This window comes from Nyctereutes procyonoides, unplaced genomic scaffold, assembly GCF_905146905.1.
Source record: "Nyctereutes procyonoides isolate TBG_1078 unplaced genomic scaffold, NYPRO_anot_genome, whole genome shotgun sequence".
Classification (NCBI taxonomy): domain Eukaryota; kingdom Metazoa; phylum Chordata; class Mammalia; order Carnivora; family Canidae; genus Nyctereutes; species Nyctereutes procyonoides.
In genome coordinates this window covers 64,575,936-64,595,110 of record NW_026575135.1, presented here as the reverse complement: position 1 = coordinate 64,595,110, position 19,175 = coordinate 64,575,936, and the positions used below count along the sequence as shown (strand labels likewise).

At 39.5% G+C, this 19,175-nt stretch overlaps 1 long non-coding RNA gene across 1 annotated transcript in view; it reads left to right on the top strand.

Moving 5' to 3' along the window:
• LOC129495084 (uncharacterized) overlaps positions 1–19,175 on the top strand; it is a 31,921-nt gene that overhangs the window by 2,139 nt on the left and 10,607 nt on the right. The gene's annotated exons all lie outside the window — the stretch shown is intronic.

The following is a 19,175-nucleotide window of genomic DNA, read 5'->3' as shown; positions in this document are numbered from 1 at the left end:
AGGCCTAAGTAAGGTTGTGAAGGAAAGATGGGCTTTAAAGAGACGATCTGAGTGGAGGGTATTTCTCAAGTCTTGACAAATGAAATCTCGCATCCCTACCAAAAGGACTTCCCCAAAGTCGTCCTTGTTTTCAAGGCCAGCCATGGGTCTGGGTTCACTCAGTGAAGGGACCATCTCTCTGTTGGATGCTTGGGCACAGCTGGCTGCCTCTGATCCGTGCTCTGTGAGACTGCTCTTCCCCCGAGGCAGCCTTTTACCTATTAACTCTCACGAGATTTTACTGCCCTCTGGCAGGGCCCCTTAATATGCTATTGCAGTGAATTTATAGTTTGATAATCATGCTTCTCATTCTATTCTCAGCACCTTCTGATAAATTATATTCACTTTAGGCCACGGTCTTCACAGATCAATATTCCTCCTTAACTTTGGTGAAGCAGATGAATGCATTAGGAATCTTTGCTATTTCTCTTTCTTTTTTGCCAATTCCTTTCTACCTTTTAAGATCCTTTTCTTGTCTCTCTACTATCCTGACTCTTTTTCTCTCCTATTTTGGTAAACTTTCAATCTCCTTCCCTGTGTTCCTCCCTTGTGAACAATTGGAGTTTATCCCTCACAAATGAGAGGATGTTTGGTTGTTTTGTTTTTAAAGATTTTATTTATTTATTCATGAGAGACACACAGAGAGAGACAGAGACACAGGCAGAGGGAGAGGGAGAAGCAGAGTCCCTGTGGGGAGCCCAGTGTGGGACTTGATCCCAGGACCATGGGATCATGACCTGAGCCAAAGACAGACACTCAACTGCTGAGCCACCCAGGCATCCCGGATGTTTGGTTGTTGACAGGTGGTAAGTTAGTGGTGTTCTTGCAGTTATAGAAGTTTGTCTGTCTAGTGACCCACAAAAGGAGGCCCATGGAGATGTACAGTTGGGTTCCAGACCCTTCTAAACACAAAGCTCGTACGAAGAATACCTCCTAGGAAGTTAGGGTCCCTAGACAACTGCCCAAGCTCAGCTTTGAATTACTATTCAATTAAGATGATTTAGGTAAAAGAATGGGGTAAATGTGTCCCAAAATCCATGTAAATAGAAAACCAAGGAAACCATAAAACAAAAATTGCAAGGAAATCACATATAAAACAAATCAGGGAGTGGTTTTAACTGAACAAGTTGTGTTGAGTGTGTGAGAATTAGAGTGTGTTTGTGTATGTGTGTGTGTGTTTAGTATGTTGGAGGTGGGGATAAAGTGGGAAGGGTCCTCTGAGCTCTAATTACTTACCCAGATAGATTCAGTGGAGACACCCATTGCCCTGTCTGCAGTGAGTACATCCAACCTGACAGGTCCCTGCTGTTTCTGTCATGATTTTTGGAGCAACCTGTAAGTACAGAGGCCTGAGGTTCCCTTCAGAGGTGTCTCAGGTGAAATTCCACTCTGAGATGTCCTTGCCTCATCCAAGAATCTGATCTGAGCACCTTGCTGCTCTGGGTCCCCATGCCCCTCTCTTCTCATTCCTGGAGAATATTTTTCTCAGTCTCTTGGCTAAGCTCTTCCCTCTCTGAGGCATTCCACATATTTTCCTCAAAACTTTAACAGCATGTGTTTATAGCTTATTAAACCTAGAGTCAGCTTATGCTGAGAATGTGGTGAGAAGCAGAACAGTCAACAGAAAAACTAGTTCACCTTTTCTGAGGGGCCTTGAGACTTTGATCTTTAAACCCTCTAATATGGAAGAGAAATAGAATAATAAAAATGACAATGATAAATCACCCTTCTAAATGTTTGCATGGATTGATTAGTCTGCAGAATGACTCTTTGAAGCAAGTACCATTATCATATCATAGGATGAGCCTTGTCTGGTCTAAGAGATTGTGGGTACAACTCCTGGAATCATCTGGGAACTCTGTTCTCATTCTGCAGCCCTGGAGCATCTAAGGGGGTGGATGAAGGATTTACTTATGCCTCAGGTTACTGTACATTGTAGTCATCTCAGGTACTAATAAATGTCACGATTGATGAGGTATACCTGGTGCAGATATCTAGAGTTATTTATGCAGAAAACTTCTGGCCTTGGGGAGTTCTAAGCTGGTTCTGTTAGATATCACCAAGTATGGGCAGGGGATCCCCCTCCATATCTCCATCACCACTGCCTCCTTAGGTCTGTGGGCCATGCCATAACTCAGAGGTTTAAGAATGTCCTAGCAGAGTGGACACAGAATAATTTGGATGGTTCCACCTGGGTACCTCTCTTGCTGGGCAGTCATGGGTGAGGTGCTGGTTACTGGAGACACATACTTACCTGGTGATAAGCAAAGTGTTCTCAAAGTGCTTTCTCTGCACTTGTGAGTATGTTGTGTATGTGTGTGTGTGTTCCCTTCTGGTTCTCTTGTCTAGGTGCCCCAAGACTCTGTCCACCTTCAGCCTAAGGAGTCCTTTTCATCACAAGGATAAGACGTTTGTCTCATTTGCCATTATATCATTTCCCCCAAAGTATGGTTATTACATAAGGTGTTCCCTCTTCCCAGACTCCCTTTCTCTCACTTCATTTCTGTCTTGTCATCTCTTCCCTCCGGAATTGCCTGATGACTCGATGGGTGTAGACCAAAGATAGTAAGAAATACCAACAAATCCAAAATAATAATACAGACATAGCAGGAAAACTTCAAAACATTTATCCTGACTTTTTTTTATTTCACAAACAATATATTAAAAGTATAAAAACTCAGATGATAACAAAATGGAGTGAAACCTAATTTTCTTCTTTAATCCTTCCCCGGTATATTTCAATCCTCAAAGTTAACATGAATCATTTGATATGCAAACTTTCATACATTTTTCTACACACACACACACACACACACACACACACACACACACTTTTTTCATAGTGGATACTGGCAGATGAGACATGAATAAATTCTTCATCTGACTTGCCTGAGACATTGGAGCAAGTCAAAATCAATGCCTTTAATCTTTCAGCTTTATTGTCTCTATTTGGAAGACTGGATAATTTTGCCACTAAAACCTTTAAATATCGTGTTACATTTTACATCTCTCAAACAAGCATGGGCTTGTTACATGGGATAAGTAAACTGGTTCTTTTTAAAAAACCCTTATGTAGCTGGATGAAGGTAAGCCAGGGACTAGAATCTATAGATTCAAGATTTCCTACCAAATTTTAAAAATAGCTTCTTAAATGTAATTTGTGTAATGTCAACTCTAGTATGTTGTCTAAATAGTAACAGAATAGTGAAGATAGGTAAAACAGTACTTTGAGTTGACAAGGAGGAGGAGTGTGGTAATACTGGGGTCAGTGTGGAGACCTATAGAAAAACCTGCTGTTTCCATCCGGACCCTTGGAAGGGCTCCACCAACTGCCAATGTCCAGGGGCAGGCAATTAGTTTACTTCTTAGTACACAGCATCTTGAATTTGATAGACTCATAAGGAAGCCTTAAATGTGGTTAGCAGTTCTGCATTCTTGATGCAATCATATTTTCAGAGTGTGGGAGGATCTCAAGCTATGAAAATATCCTTGGAGAGGCTTGCTTATTAAATTTGGCTTTTTCAATCTTCCTAATACTTTTCACTAAACACCAGGCAGTTCCCTTAATTTTTCAGATTCATGTTGTTTTTCTTTTGTCTAATGAACTTTCAAATACTTCCTGATGAGCTATTGAGGTTAGAAAAAAATATTGACAATGACAAGTAGAAAAAGCTCTACATGTAAGGATATACTTCATTATAGCCTATTAATTGGAATGGAAAGTTCATGTTCACTACTTAGGGTAATCAGATAAAAGTCAAGGATTCTCTGAGGCATCTCTGAGATCCTTATGAGTCTACACCACTTCTGACAAGTAACGTTTGACTGATAAAATATAGGATGTTTAGTCAAATTTGAATGTCAGAAAAACAATGAATATGTTTTTAATATAAGCATGTCCCTCATCTTATGTAGGATATACTTATACTAAAACATAAGTATTATTTATCTAAAGTTCAAATTTAACTGTATGTCCTCAATTTTTATTGACTAAATCTGACAACTCTACTCATGAGCCATGGTACAGATAGGTAAGAATTGGTATACACTGGCTCTTGGATAGTAACAAGTTGCTTGAGGACATCTAGGTATGTTGTATAATCCTTTATGGACATAACGGAGAAGCCATGGCCAGTATTTGACTCTACTCACTTGGGCTTCTCTTAAGTAGGTGAGCTGTACTTTCCTCTTAATGGCTTTTTGGTCAACCTGGAAGTCCATATCCAAGGGAGGGGGTCCCAAAATGAGTCTCATCCTTATAACTATGTTTCCATTTCAAAATGGAGTCTTCCTAGAATTAGTTGTATACAGATAATAAGAGATGAGGATACTTGTGGAACTTGATTTAGTATACCTTTTCCCCATTATGGGTGCAGTTTTGCTGTCCTGGGAGACTTAGCATGAGCAATGTGAAAGATCCCAGGTTCTAAGACAGATAAAAATAGTCTTGTTATACTTCTGGATGTGTGGCCAGTCTCTAGTGTTTCAGAGAGTGAGTATTGGCCTTAGAAACACTGACCCAGGCTTGGATGTTTCTGAGAACCAGGCAAAGACCTGAGTTTCAAGTTTACCTCTTATGTCATATGGAGACAACAATGAACTATGTGCTGTTCCCAGAAGAGAAACCTTAGCTACATCCACTGTGCAGCCTTCTGTATTTGGTTCCATTCACATTATATTCCAAGGTAGAGCTTGTTTACAACTATGGAGGTCCAGGAAATTTTCAGATGCTCCTTGGGCCCTCACTATTGAAAGAAAACAGGGCCCATACCATAGAAATACTGTGAATTTGCTGGGCTGACAGTGACATCGCCCAAGCCCCAAAGACTTGGTGCTGCTCCTTGAAATGTGCAGAGGAATTTTTCTCTTTTGTGACCTGTCATAGTGTTATGAAGGAAGCTGCTCAGAGAATTTCAGATTTGGTGGGAGAAGACTGGTCAGGTTATTACCAGAGACTAGGAGAACAAATGATCAGAAGTGGAGGTTTTGGGGGAGTGGGAAGGATATTGCTGGAATCTCACAAATGCTACAGGACCAGAGAGGACCACCAGAAGTAGTGGACTATGATTTAGGTTGCCGGTAAGGGATTGAGGAATGGAATTGACTTTATACGCATGCCCAGGTTGTCATGCTTCACTCATTTGTCATTCATTCATTCTCTCACTGATCATTTGGATTGGTATCATGTCTCAGGTGTCATGTTAGGTTTTGAGACACAGTAGTGAAAAAAGTAAGATTTCAGCCTTTCTGGAGCTTATAGTTCAGAGAGACTAATACATAAATAAGCATAGGAATTGATTAGTTAATTAATTGGCGCAGGAGATAAGTTGCCTGAAAGAGGAAGTAGAGTCTTTGTGGGTACAAACAGGAGGGTCAATGAAGTGAGCCTAGTGGTAGGAGCAAGGGATAGGGGTCCAGAGGGAGTTCTCAAGGGAAGTGATAAGGGAGATCTGCAGGGTGAGAAGAAATTTTCCCAGCCTTTTTCAGGTAAAAATGGAGGAAGAAAATTTCAGGAAGAGGGACCAGTCCATTCTGAACCCTTAGTAAGTCTGGGGCATGAAATCTGAGGGAGGAAACTGACAGGACATGTGACCGGAAAGGGAGGCAGGGTTTTGTGGGCCATATTAACAGGCTTAAACTTTGTTCTTTGGACAAAAGGGATTTTCTGGAGTCTTAGGCAGAGAAGTGACTCTTGCATGAGTGTTTCAGAAAAGTCACTTAGCTGACTGTTTCTCGGGTGGATTTAACTGGACATCAGCGTCGGTAGAAAGCTCAGATTCTTCTGTTACCAGGGTCACACATGGGACTACATAGGTCACTGGAGTCAAGTGGGGCAGTGAGGGGGCAGCTTTTTCTTCTTCTTCTTTTTTTTTTTTTATGTGAGACTCCACCAGAGGCCATCATGCCCTAGTTCCATTAAGAGCAACATGAAATCAGTGAAGTCTCGTAAGATGATACAAGGCAGAGCTTTCTTTGTATTTAAAAGAAATCATCTCAGGACCTGAAAAGGAGTCTGGTGCCTACAATAGCTGAATGGCAATAGCAGCTAGAAAAAAAAGAGAAGATAAGGGATTCTGGGGCAGGATGCTGGAAGCATGTAACAGCTAAGGGCCTTTCCAACTCCTGGGCCTTTCTACCTTGTCCTCTTCCTGACATCCAAACTCGTGAGAAAGAAAATGTATTCTAGAGACCTTTGGTCAAATTTCCTTGTATGGACCCTTCCCATACAATGTTTATCTTCTTTTGTTCTCTCGAGAAAAAGATTAAGTTAACAACTGTGATGATTAAAGAGGAGTGCCACCTGAGGAGATGTGCATATACCACAGGTTGTGAGAGATGGGGACATGTGCTAACTTATACATTCTTCAAAGAAGCATCTCTGGACCAGACCTGTGCTGGTCCCATATTCAGTACAGGTTCCTGGAACAGCAAGGGACCTGCCTCTTAGGCTTGCTTCAAATTAGGCAATGGAGTTATGATTGGACTTTGTCATAGGAAACCTTTTCTGCTTCCAAAGAAGTTATAAAAAAGTCAGAACATTTCTCCTTAAAACTGATTACTGAATTCCTTATTTATCTAAGACCCTCTCTTCTACCAGTGTGTGTGTGTGTGTGTGTGTGTGTGTGTGTGTTTATGTGAGAAGTGTGTGTGTGGGAGAGAGAGAGAGAGAGAGAGAGAGAGAGAGAATGAGAGAGAGAACAAGATCCAGGTCTCCTCAGACATTGAAGAAGCAATCTTAAAATCACAAAGATAAATTCAGTATGTCTCTGTGAATTAAGTTCAGTACATTTTTAGGTCTAGCCTGGTCTGTCCCTTGGTATAAAATATTACCTCACTTTATTTTATTATTATTATTATTATTATTATTATTATTATCCCACTTTATTTTAAAAGAAGAAAACTGATGCCTGGCTCAGGGAAGGGAGTCACTCCTGAAAGCCTCCTTTGTTTTACTTTTAAGGGAAGTAAGAAGATACTTCTGTAGAAGTAGTTTTAGGATATGAAGGAAGCCTCTAGTTATGCTAATGAAAAATATATGATTCTTTCAAGCACAGATGCAATGAAAGGTTTCTTTTTCTCATTGTACATGTGAGTTCCTATGTCAACATTCAGATTAACAATTACGTGTCACAGTCACCTATGTGATAAAGGGTTAGTATTCAAAATCTGTAAAGAACTTATCAAACTCAAACCCCAAAATCAATCCAGTTAAGAAATGGGCAGGAGACCTGAAAAGACATTTTTCCAAAGAAGACATCCAGATGGTAAACAGACACATGAAAAGATGTCTGAACGTCATTCATCATCAGGGAAATGCAAATCAAAATTATGATGAGATACCACCTCACACCTGTCAGAATGGCTAAAATGAACAACAGAAGAAACAACAGGTTTAGTGAGCATGTGGAGAAAGGGGAACCCTCTTGCACTGTTGTTGGGAATGCAAACTGGCATAGCTACTGTGGAAAACAATATGGAATTTTCTCAAAAAGTTAAAAATAGAACGACTCTATGATCCAACATTTACCCAAAGAATACAAAAATATTAATTCGAAGGGATAGATGCACCCCAATGTTTCTAAGAGTATTATCTACAATAGCTAAATTATGGAAAGAGCCCAAGTGTCCATCAACAGATGAATGGATAAAGATGTGATTTCATATATATGTGTATATGTGTATATATGTATATATATGTGTGTGTGCGCGTATATGCATGTGTGTGTATGATGGATATTACTCAGCCACCAAAAACAATGAAATCTTTCCATTTTCAAAGACATGGATGGAACTAGAGAGTATTATGCTAAGCGAAATAAGTCAGAGAAAGAAAAATACTGTATGCTTGCTTGTGTGGAATTTAAGAAACAAAACAAATGAGCAAAGGAGAAAAGAGAAAAAGAGACAAATCAAAATAGACTCTTAACTGTGGAGAACAAGCTCTAATGGTCACCAGAGAGCAGATAGGTAGGAGGATGGGTGACATAGGTGATGGGGATTAAGGAGCACACTTGTGATGAGCACCAGGTGATGTATGACACTGTTGAATCACATATTGTACTCCTGAAACTAATATTACCCTGTATGTTTACTAACTGGAATTTAAATTAAAAGTTTTTAAAAAACTGTGTCAGAACAGTTCTGTGTCAGAACTGGAGTGCAAGAAGGACTCGAAGCATGGCAACACTCCCATCACCCTGTGGTTTGAAAATAATGCAATTCCCTGAGAGAGGATATGCTGTTTATCTTCCTTATTAGTCACTGGATATCATTTATAAGTTTCAAACAGTTACTGTTTTTAGAGCTTTCTTGCTTTCCATTTCTGAGGGTGTGTCATCACTATCTCCTTTGATCTGGAAAATAGAATCTTTACCAAACCACTAGTTACCATAAAGTATTACTGTAACAAAACATACCAGTATTCTCCATGGAGTTTGTTATACCAGGATTTGATCTTCATTGCCATTTCTTGGACTGTCTTACTAGCTTGTGGCTTAATGGAACTCAAATTCCTTGTGTCTGTTGACCACTTCAAAGCTTTTGTCTGGAAGTTAAGCTGGTAGAGTAACAAGGCTTTCCCTCCACAATAGTCCTTCTCTCTCTCTCTTTTTTAAAGAGTTTATTTATTTATTCATGACAGACACACACACACACACACACACAGAGGCAGAGACACAGGCAGAGGGAGAAGCAGGCTCCATGTGGGGAGCGTGACGCGGGACTTGATCCCGGGTCTCCAGGATCATACCCGGGGCTGAAGGCGTTGCGCCATACTGCTGGGCCATCGGGGCTGCCCCAGTCCTTTTCTTCAATAAAAATAGAAAGTGAGCTATGATAGCATTAAAAGACTTAAAGTTTGAAGGCTTTAAGAATGATTTGGAGAATTGGGAATAAGAAGGGATTAATATAAATGAATATAAAATGTTCTTTTACCCAAAATACCACTTAACATGGATTAGAATTTAGGTTTCTTGTAGAGCATAGTTATACATTACCACTTTCAAGTTCTAACACTCAGATGTTCTTTGGAAATCTATTTTAAAGTTTTAGCTGAAGATCTTAGAATAAATTTCCATTTGGTGGAATGTAGAATGTGAAGAGGTGAAAGAAAAGTCAGACTGGGAGGATCCTGCAGAAGAGAAACTACCCCATTCATGATCAGGCCATGCAAATGGAAATCAGACAGGAAGGAGAGAGAAGCAGAGGTAGTTTTGTAATGCATGGAGCATGGAGCTCTTTGAGAGACCACAAAGAGGCAGGTGCTAAGTACTAAGTCAGAGCTTCTCATGAAAGCCCACACTGTAGGAGTGGCAGGGCCACCAGCATGGGAAGTCTCTTCGTGTTTGGTACCCAGGCTGGAATTATAAAGATATTAAGACAAAGGTTTTTCTCTGAGGGAGAAGGATATGATGTTCTTCAAATAGAATTTCCAGAGCTGATTACATATTCAAGCTAACAAAGCCATATCTGTCAATTGAGGGACCTTTGAAAACAATAGAAGAGCATATACTCTGGCATCTGTCAGACCTGGGTTCATATCTATTACTTCAGTAAATTATTTAATCTGTATTATTTAATCTTTTTTTATAATAAATTTATTTTTTATTGGTGTTCAATTTGCCAATATACAGAATAACACCCAGTGCTCATCCCGTCAGTAGTAAATCATTTCTTAATGTCCTCATCTGTGAATTAGTGATGATAATAATCAGATTGCTATGAATAGTGAATGAGGTCATAGATGTTGGGCACTCTAGGTGGTACGGTGGCAAACAGGAGCTCTTTCATAATGGTCATAGTGATCATTATTCAAATTATAAAGAATAGTGCATCTCAGGCTTTTGTCAAGAGAGATTTCTTATTAGTTCTACTTACCTTGTAAGTAAAAAAAATCACTTGTGAAACCTTCAGAATTTGTGTTTGCTCCTTGTTTCCTATTGGCAGTTCATCAGTGCCCCTCTCACACCACTTGTACATTCCCACTGAGCACTTGGAAGACTTCCAGCTTGCCACTATCTGCCATCTTCTAGTGTGAGAACTTCTTCTGAAGCTGTAGAAGTCTACTCTGCCTGTGCAGATGGCAGAAGGAAGGGAGGGGAATTAGTAGCTCCCCAGGAGTAGCCCTCAATCAGTGACTGATGGGATGGGTACAGAAATGCTCCAGTTCCCTTGCGCTTTAGGTAGAATCATTGTGTTTCTCAGAAGTTCTCCATGGATGAGCTCCACTTGCCTACACTATTACAAGGCTAATAACACACTCTTCAATGCTGGTCTTCTCTTCCCTATCTCTTTGTATTACTTTCTTATTGGGATTTCTTCCATTTCTCAAATTTACTATTGGAACCAGAATGTTAATTACGGGGTTTGATTCTGGGAAAATGCAAGTCATTTTCTTGGGATGAAAAGTTGTCAAGTTGCCTTCTATCAGAGAAACTAAAGTTTTCACTGTGGTTAACTCATAATTCCCTATACACGTTGTTTGGTTACAGTATTGTTAAAATAATTATATAGGATAGGAGTAATACAAAAACCATAGGGACCCAATTGATTTCATAATTAAATGCATTCACTTTAAGTATCTAAAAGTAGGCTTCAGTTGGATATAGTTGGGGAATGGGTAGTCCTTCTTATTTTTTTTAGTTCTTAGTTACTAAAAATGTATAATAAAAAGTGGTAACATCTACTCTTTCTACATTGTTCTCTTTTTTTGAAGAATGAAAGAAAAATGGAAAACAAAGTAAGCTTTTAATGAAAGTCACTTTATTGATATTCTTAAAGACAACTTTAATTGGGAAGTCATAACTACATAACTTAAAGGAGTAGCTTCATTTTGAATTTGGAGCCCACCTCTAGGAGGTAAATGAATAGAGGCAAAAGAAAGGGATTGAACAGGTCAAGAAGGCTAAGAACACAGCCGGAAATCACATATGATCACAGCTCAACAGTTAATAACTACTGTAATTCTTTATTAGAAATAAAAAATCCAGGCAAGAGGCACCCAGTACTTATGATAAATGTTGATAACATGGTATAGTCATTACCAGACCTGCTTGTGTTCTATCTGATGCAAAGTCCAAATTTCATATCTCTCCTTGAAATGTACTTTTCTCGTTTTATATATTGATTACATATTTGATCTTGGAGTAATGTTCCAATTGTGTGTCAGGTTGGTGTGAGATACAAAACCTCCCTCTTTTACTAGTGATGCTTATAGCTGGGGCAAAATACAGCTTGGGCTACATAGTCAGTGTTTGGCTCTACTGACCAGGAGTGTTTGAAAATAATCTAAGGGGTTATATCTTCAAAATAGCAATTTTTAAACTTTTTTTGCAGCATTTGAATCCTATTTTCTGATAGAATATTCTGCGAAATTCCGTACTGTGATATATATTATGTGAACTACCTGGTTCAGTAGACAGGTAGTTGAAAATGCTAAGAGAATACAATATGTTCTCAGGACACTCTGTAATTATTATTTATCCAGAAACCCAAGGGAAGTATCATGAGAAATTTCATTTCAAAACTGAACCACCAACAATATCTAACTCCTGCTTGTATTTATCATAAACATCAAAGTCAGATAAGAAGCACTCAAAACCTTTAATAAGTACTAAAGGATTTGTCAATAATATCAAGATGTTATCTGTTGGAAATTCATTTCTTATTAAACAATTGACTATTGTATGATAAGATTGTGTTCCAGGCAGATAAATCTGAATCTTACATGGCATGTAAATGCGAGGAGCATGTTATTATATAACTGGGTTATTGGTATGAGAAAACTGAGTTTTATTACCATAACCTTATGGAAGGCATGGTTCATGTGATCAGCTCAGAGGACATGTATTTGGCAAATTAAACCAGGAGATGTCAGGTTGGGTAATGTTCAAGGAACGAGTATTCTTTATTCTCCTTTTGTTACCTGTGTGAGATCCTATCTGGTTGTATATAACCCAAAGTGGGGTCTCTGCTAACACTATTACAATCCAAATTTATCACCCTGAAAATCCAGCGTGATTTCTCAACATGGTGGCACAATGTCCCATTAACCAACCAGCTTTATAACTTGGCTTTAATAATTTCTTGCTACACCATTAGCACCATCTTGTTACACTGCTCACTGTTCACAAAATAAGACCAGGTGTCATACGTGTCTGTCTTAGCATATAGGTCTTGACAAAACCTTTCATGTTTATGAGAACCTTATTATACATCTATAGAAATGAGTGTAAGCCAGGTTCTAGCTTAAAAAAAATAAAAGGCCAGGGATAATCAGTACCCTTACTAATAGATAACATATTTAAAGAAAGGTCATTTCTGCATACAGATTTGGTAGAAGTAGCTTTATACCGAGCTTTGCAGACAAGAACGAGTTAACGAGGCATTATCTTGGAAGGGGATTCGCCAAAATGTGTTAAAACCTGATATATAACACAGATGAATTAGTGATTCCTAGTATATTCCCATGGTGTTAAAATATCTATTAAAAATTAAAAAATTGGATGAAATATTTGTACGTAACACCTGAAATGACTCTGAAGAATTTTAGGGCTTCTAGAAACATAGCTTTAAGGCCTAAAATGAGGTAGATCCCTGGCTTGAGGAATTTAGATTATTGCCATTTTACAAGGGGAGGAAAAAAAAAAGGCAAAAACAAAAACAAAACCCATGACTTAGGCATGGTTACATAGTAACTTAGTGGCAGAACTGAAAAGTGGAGCTTAGGGTTTATATGCTAAAATCCAGAAATCTAATGAGCTAAATGTCTAGTAAGTAGAGTGTAGCTCTGAAGTTACATACTAGAGCTGTATTACTGAATTTGATATAAACTAAAATTCACTTCATCCAAGTGAGAACTATTAGTTGCTTAAAAATAATAGTGGGATATAATTTCCTCTTTGACTTTGCTCTGAATCTATTTCTGATAGCTTGGTGATGATAAAAAATTAAAGCGAAAAAGTTATGTGCAGGAATAATAATTAGGCTCTGAGGACAGAGCCTGTAATAGGTAGGAATTGTAGGTCACCATCTTAGGCTATGAAGTCCATAGTAATGGACTACTATTCATAGTAATGTTCCTAACAGTTTGGGGGGCATCATGTGCTGAATATCAAGTATTAATTGACTCAGTCTGTAGGTTGTAAAGTGTCTGTAGGAGCAAAGTGTCATTTGCTTTTCTCTGAGTGATGCTAAAGTACATTCCCAAAAGATTCTCACTTTAAATGATAGTCATTTATTTAGTTTTATTTTTTTTAAATGATAGTCATTTAAAGAAATCTTTTCCCTCTGAGAATACAATTTAGAATATTCTACTCTAGACCGAAGGTTTAGGTGGTTTTTTGCATCCAATCTCATGGTCATGGAAAAATTTTGAGCTTTCCCCTCTCCTCATCACAGGGAATAAGGGGGAGCCTAGACAAGGTGCTCACCTTGGAAATGCACAAGAAGGTTTATATAGTGGAGGAACACATAGAAGTGACTATTTACTAAAGCCATTTAATTTGCTCATTCAGAAGGTAAAGCCAAAGGATGTGAAACAATCTAGAAACGGAAGACAAAACCAAGGGTAGAATTGGGATGATAAAAATTCAGGCATGGAGGGTCTGTTTTTATATTTATTGATTTTCAATAAAATGTGTGTGGTTTACTAGTTTTGGAAGGCAAATGTGCACTTAAGCTTTGTGTATGTGCAACATTCTTGTTTCCTTTTGCTGAGAAGCCCTGGCATAGGGTAGGATTAAATTCAGTAATGGTTAATGGGTAGAATCGACAAAGACGCAGATCTCAAGAAACAGCTCAGTTAAAGAACTTTATTAATTAACCAATAATTGCATGAGAAGATAGGGCATGTTTCAGCCAGTGCATACAAACATTTTATGTGCAAAATATGCTATCTCCATTATACATACTCACCTCCCCTGGGATAATTCTAGGAGAGAGAAAGTACTTTGCAGTTAGTTGGATTGTTATCAGCTTCCTATCACTCTGCTCCTGAAAATACTTTTTGTTTTTTATATGAAAATTTACAGACCTTGTAGAGTAGATATGACCTAGAATATGTATTCCCCATAGATATAATAAATAGGTAGTTAAAGTAGCTTGCTGTGGAACAGAACTGAAATGTATTGTGAATAACCAAGTGTTCATTTTATTCCAAGGAGGGTGTTGGGTCAATGACTCTGGTTTGGGGCCAGATATTGTCTGAGAAACTGAAGCAGTGGCAACAGAGACTGGCTGTGTCACCTCAGGAAGGGTGTGTTTATGAATGTAGTCACTCTTTCTGGTGGGTGGTCTTTCTCATCATTCGCCACAGTCGAGCAGGCAGTCATCGCCCACAATTTTGTTTAGATGACAGATGCTTCTTGCATGGAAGCTTTGAGTTAACTACCTTTCTAGAGATTCTTTGCCAGCTCCAGCTGGGATTCCAGAAGCCGTTCGGCAAATGAACATGGACTGGACCAGCTGTTCCATCTATAACATGCCGAGGGCCTTCAACTTGACTGCAGCCTGTTATGATTTGTCAGCACAGGTGGTGCAGGTGGAAAGCTATTAAATTTTCATTTATGCTGTGTTTCACCAGAGGCATAGAGCTGGAAAGGGTTACACTCTTAAATGATAGGATTCAAAGGAAGCTCAGATCTTATGGAGAGAACCAGAAACATGTAGGCGATGACCCTGTTTGTTCATTATGTCTCCTTAGTTTCTGAACGCAGTCAGTGCCTTGTCCTCCTCAGCCCCTCCAGATGCTGCTGTGCCACATTCAGTAACACAATTACTTTCCTTTTCCTTTTCATGTCAAACATTTCTAATGTCTAAGTAATAAACAGTGGTCTTGCTGGTATGCTGCTGATCTTGGACTTGTTCTGAATTTGCTAGCTGGCTGGAGTTTGTCCTTCAAGGCAGGCCTGAAATGATCATTTTTTGATGTGAAGTGAAGAAAACTGATCAGAAATGGTCAAAAAGCTAGATCACCGCAAAATGGATGATTTTTCCCCCCACCCAAACACAGACAGAAGAGACACAGGTGGGATAAATACCTCCCGGTGGGGCATGGCATGTCAAACGTGAGTGGGAATGCGAGACAAATACAGAGATCCTGGGATGCCTGGGTGGCTCAGCGGTTGAGCGTCTGCCTTTGGCTCAGGACATGATCCCAGATCTGGGATTGAGTCCCGCATCGGGCTCCTTGCGGGAAGCCTGCCTATATCTCTGCGCCTCTCTCTCTCTCTCTCTCTCTCCCCCCCTACCCCCCACGTCTCTCATGAATAAATAAATAAAATCTTTAAAAAATATATAGATGTCCTTTCACCTTCCTATTAGAGACTAGAGGTAGAAGGACATCTTTCAAGTTTTAAAAATTTGTTTAAGAAATGATTTCATCTTTGCCTCTGAATTTGTCTGAAGTTAAGTCCAAGTTAAATGGAACCCGTTGGACTCCTGATGTTGTGGTGGAACTCCTATACCAGCTTAGTGAGATGCCTGAATAAGCTGCACCTTCTCATCTACTCTGTTTCCATTAGAAAGGATGTTAAAGTAGTTGCTTTGTATCTTAGGGAACCTATGACAAGACAGTGCATCTTTGCGGTGGCATTCCTTCTCCTCTGCTTTTTTCCCCTACTTCCCCAACTCCTTCTCTGAAGAAGGCAGAAGTTGCCTAATCTCCTTTACCTTCGGTTTTTAAAATACTCACCGTGTGCCTGGCTCTATGCCAACCCTGCAGCCTTCATGACCTCTTTTAATACCCCAGTAAGCAGCAGAGGTAAGCTTTATCAGCACCATGGTATAGGCAGAAAACTGCAGTGTAGAGAGGGAAGGAAACTCAGGAAGACCCTATAAGTAGTGAGTGATACAGACCCATGGGATTCAGATCAGTGTCTCATTACAAACTCCATCCCACCCCCCATTTGACTGATCTGCATTAACTCTGAATCCAGATTAAAAAAAAAATTACTGATTTATTCATGAGAAGCAGAGAGAGAGTGAGACAGAGATATAGGCAGAAGCAGTCTTCTCTCAAGGAGCCTGATGTGGAACCTGATCCCCGGCCCCGGGATCACACCCTGAGCTGAAGGCAGACGCTCAACCACTGAACCACCCCGGCATGCCTGAATTTAGGTTTTCTTTAAAGAAGTTGGTGGGAGAGAGACCAAGTCTTTGACTTGGGTTGAAAAGGAATTGCACACACCTGAATCTCAAAACGCTATTAGATTAATGAAACGAGAAATGGTGAGAAGTCCAGATATTCTTGGGGTTTGGAACAGTTGCCATTCCCCCCGCCCATATCCTATGTCCATTTTATCAAGTAGGACTTAATGACGTTTCAATACGAAAAGACCACTGAGACGTAAAGCAGGACAATTTAAAGTCATCTTTGGAGACCTGACAGTCATGCATGTTTTAGGTCCTAAGGCAAATATAGATCTGATTATAAAATGTGGTTTCATTCCTCCCCATATTCTAGACAGTGCATTAAGCTGTAGTGACATTTACTCAAAAGAGATGTGTTTGGCGAGTCATAGGCAGCATGGGCAATTGCTCATCCAGGTAGCCCTGCTTCTATGGATTGATGGACATCTTTGAATAAAACCTAGCAGTTATGTAGGAGGGCTTAGAAAGGTTGAATGCTGACAAATGATAGTTCCATGGGTCTCTTGGGTAGTTGTAAAGTCAATCATCATTATGCAGGTCAGGGTTTGTCTAAACTCCAAGCACGGAGATGGTTATTGTTATGAAATGGAATATGGCTTTTAGACTATGAATACGGAGTTACTGAAGGCCCAGAGGATTTTCAGTTTAAAGAGGAAAAACACATAGGCCAATGATGCAGTGCCCACCTGGACAGGTCTTTGTCTCTGATGCTTGGCATGTCCTTGGACACAGCCCATCCTTCTGGTGTGTACTTCAGGCAAATGGGCAGGTGTTTGGGTGCCATTGTACTGCCTGATGGTCATTAAGGGGAGCTGCTTGATAATGGGCTGACTGGCCACTCCTCATGTGTCTTCTTGCTCTTCTTACCCCTGAGGGGTCATGTCTCTGTCTTCTTTCACTGCTAACTTCAGGCACAGCAGGTGCTTGTATCCTCTGGCACTAGTGTTAACTTGGAGGCTTTGCATCTGTTTTTGAAACTGGTTGTTTCAAGGGTTGAAAATGTGTATACTTAAGCCTGGTCAAAGGCTTAATTGGAAAAAAAAAAAGCTTAATTGGCAGGTGGCTGGGTGGCTTAGTCAGTTAAGCTGCTGCCTTGGGCTCTCTCTGGTCATAATCCTGGGTTAGAGCACCACACGGTGCTCCCTGTTCAGTGGGGGTCTGCTTCTCCCTTTGTCCCTCCCCCATGCTCATGCGCGTTCTCTCTCTCTCACTCTCTCAAATAAATAAATAATTTTTTTTTTTTAAAAAAAGCTTAATTGGCACAATGGCTTCTTGAAGAAAATTCTTCACATTTGTAACGAAAAACACTTTTTGAGCTTTCTCCATCTTATTTCTTTGGGATTTTCTTTTATTTGTTGTAAATTTGCTATTCTCAGTTCATTCAAGGATCAAATCTGATGTGGACTTTATTCATTGTTGGTGTTCTATTCCTCACTATCCATTGATTTTTCAATTCCTGTACGCATGTTTAATGGTGGGGCTGGCTGTGCCCAGCAAGTTGAGGTTCTCAGACCGCTTAAAGCAGGGAACTTGAAAAATTCAATCTGAATTTTTACTGTTTTAGAAAATGTTGGACCAGAACTTCCAAGGGTCTAAAACATGTGAAATCATTGCTATCTAAAATGGCAAGATTGTTTAAGAATCCATGAGGCATTTTGTTGACATTTCAGAAGGAGAGCCTCTGGTTTCTGTGTTATTACGTCGAGTATCTTTTAAACAATCCCTAGTGCCCATACATTTGTCCTGTGAGGAGTCTGAAGATGTCACACTGACACACTACACAATTGACTTTATCTTTCCTGTTACAGTAAGCGGTCTGGTGTCCGTTATAAGTAGACTGGCTCAAATGTTCGCAAATCATCAGCTTCACTGACATCCTTTTGGCCTGAAACATTTTCACTGATTCTACTCACCTTATTGTGCTCAACCAGCCCTTTTAAGCTTTCTTTCTTATTTCCACTGATTTTCCCCTTAAGTCAGAGGCCCTATGATCAGTTCTGTCAGAGCAGGTGCACTCAGAGTTCACCTTGATGGATCACAGACTATATGCCTACTGAAGGAAGTAGGAAGATACTGTGAAAAGGAAATATGTTAAGTTCATCTGTCTGGCATAGCAGGAGACTAACTTGGCATATGGGCCAATATGCATTCATGATTCTCACAGTCTTTGTCTTTAAAGAAATATTTTTAAAATTATGGTAAAATTGACATGACGTAGTTTACAGTTTTAACCATTTAATGAAGAGGTATATAGTTCAGTGGTACTCAAATTGTTGTGCAGCGATCACCGCAATCTCTCTTCCCTTCCTTTTTCATCTTATAAAATGGAAACTCCCACCAGTCGTTGGCAACTACCATTCTGCTTTCTGTCTCTTTGAATTTGAACACTGGAGGTATCTCATATAAATAGATTCCTACAATATTAGTTCTTTTGTGATAGTTTTATTTCAAAAAAGATGATTTTATTTCACTTAATGTCTTTAAGATTCATCCATAGCGTGTGTCAGAATTCCCTTCCTTATAAAGGCTGCATAATATTCCCTGGTATGTGTACACCATGTTGTGTTTATCCATTCATCGTTTGTTGATGGACACTTTGTTGCTTCTACCTTTTGACTATTGTGAACGATGCTGCCTATGAACATAGGTGGACAGATATCTTTTCAAGTCCTTGCTTTCAATTCTTTTAGGTGTATATCCCCAAACTAAAGTATTGGATCATATGGTAATTCTATTTTCTTAAAGAAGATTTTATTTATTTCTTTGAGAGAGTGAGCAAGAATGAGCAGTGGGGAGGGGCAGAGGAAGAGAGAGAGAGAGAGAGAGAGAGAGAGAGAGAGAGAGAGAAACAGATTCCCTGTTGAGCAGGGAAGCCGATGCAAAGCTCAATTCCAGGACCTTGGGATCATGACCTGACCTGAAGGCAGATGCTTAACTGACTGAGCCACCCAGGCGCTCTGGTAATTCTATTTTTAATTTTCATACTG